The sequence below is a fragment of the Eumetopias jubatus genome, unplaced genomic scaffold (genome assembly GCF_037043125.1).
Source record: "Eumetopias jubatus isolate StellerSeaLion01/CBP00866 unplaced genomic scaffold, mEumJub1_p1.0 scaffold_13, whole genome shotgun sequence".
NCBI lineage: Eukaryota > Metazoa > Chordata > Mammalia > Carnivora > Otariidae > Eumetopias > Eumetopias jubatus.
The window spans coordinates 18,363,185-18,364,548 of NW_028274819.1; the positions used below are offsets into that span (position 1 = coordinate 18,363,185).

Consider the following 1,364-nt stretch of genomic DNA (forward strand, 5'->3'; position numbering starts at 1 on the left):
TCCTCTGCCCCAGAGTATCGGTCAATCCTCCGGTTTCAGAGTATTCTAATAATCTCTCAAGTGTTTCCACCTGGCCCTGACACTGACCCTGACCCCCGGACCCACCTCAGGCAACAAGAACTATATGCTTCAGCCCCAGGATAACCTGGCACACATGTGTTCCTAGCACAGAAATCACCGTAGAGATGGGGAGACCTTTTTAGTCATGGGATCCTGTAGTATGGCCCATTTCACATCCAGAGGAAATGGTTTCACAGAGACTCAAATTTCTTGCCCCAGGTACCGAGTGAGTCAGTTGCGGGGACCTGTCCTGGATGGTGAGAAATGGCTGTGGCAGCGTCTCTGAGGTCCAGAGATCGGTGCCAACGCTGGGCCTTGCTCCTGCTCCGTCTGCCTTCTGCCCAGGAGTGGGCACAGAGCTGTGGGCCGCGGGGGCAGAGAGGAGCCTCGGGAGATGCAGGATGTGGCTGCTAATAAGATTAGCTTCAAACTCCTGCCATCCCACCCTGCTCCACTGGGGATGTCTGCCCGTCTGCTCCCCGATGCCCCACACCCAGGCCTAGCAGTCAAGCAAGTGGGGAATGGACTGGTCTTGGGAAGCCGGCAACGTGACAAAGTCAGGTTCACAGAGACGCTGCAAGAAATGGCTGGGCCTGGGATCAGCCCCGGGAGCACGCGTGCACTCTGCAATGGCCAGACACCTGCCACAGGCCGGGGAGCTTCCTTCCTGGGTTGCCGTCCTCCCTGGTGTCCATCCCAGTGGCTTTGGCAAGCCCCTGCTCTTATGAGCTAGCCAATAAGAGGAGCCTCCACCCTAGCGATAAGCCCATTCGGAGAGGGAACTTTTTCTTTAAAGATGGAAAAGTTTCATCAACGTGCAGGTCATCTTGTGCAAGGCCATGCTAGTCTCCTCTGTGTCATTCCAATTTTAGGGTGTGTGCTGCCCAAGCGAGGGCGCGAGAGGGAACTCTGGAAGCTCAAAACCTCCAAAGCCTAAACCAAGGGAACTAGGATGATGAGTGATGGATGGGGGAGCTGTTCTGGATCAAGGTCTCTGTCATGGGCAGAACTGTGTCTCTGCCAAATTCATCTGTTTGAGTCCTAACCCCTGTACCTCAGAATGTGACTGTCCTGGGAGACAGGGTCTTTCAGGAGGCAGTCAAGGGAACATGAGGCTATATTGGGTAGGCCTTATAGGAAGCAGGCAGGACGCAGACAGGCACAGAGGGAAGACCATGGGAAGGCACAGCAAGAAGACAGCCGTCTGCAAACCACGGAGAGATCAGAAGAAACGAACCCTGTGGACACCCTCGAGCTTCCAGAACGGCGAGAAAATTAATTGCGGTTGTTTAAGCGACCTCGCC

At 55.0% G+C, this 1,364-nt stretch overlaps 1 non-coding gene across 1 annotated transcript; it reads right to left on the minus strand.

Moving 5' to 3' along the window:
• Positions 1-851: 851 nt before the first annotated feature.
• On the minus strand, positions 852-956 carry LOC114215450 (U6 spliceosomal RNA). Its single transcript, XR_003610569.2, has one exon. It is a non-coding gene; the product is annotated as a U6 spliceosomal RNA (small nuclear RNA).
• Positions 957-1,364: the final 408 nt, after the last annotated feature.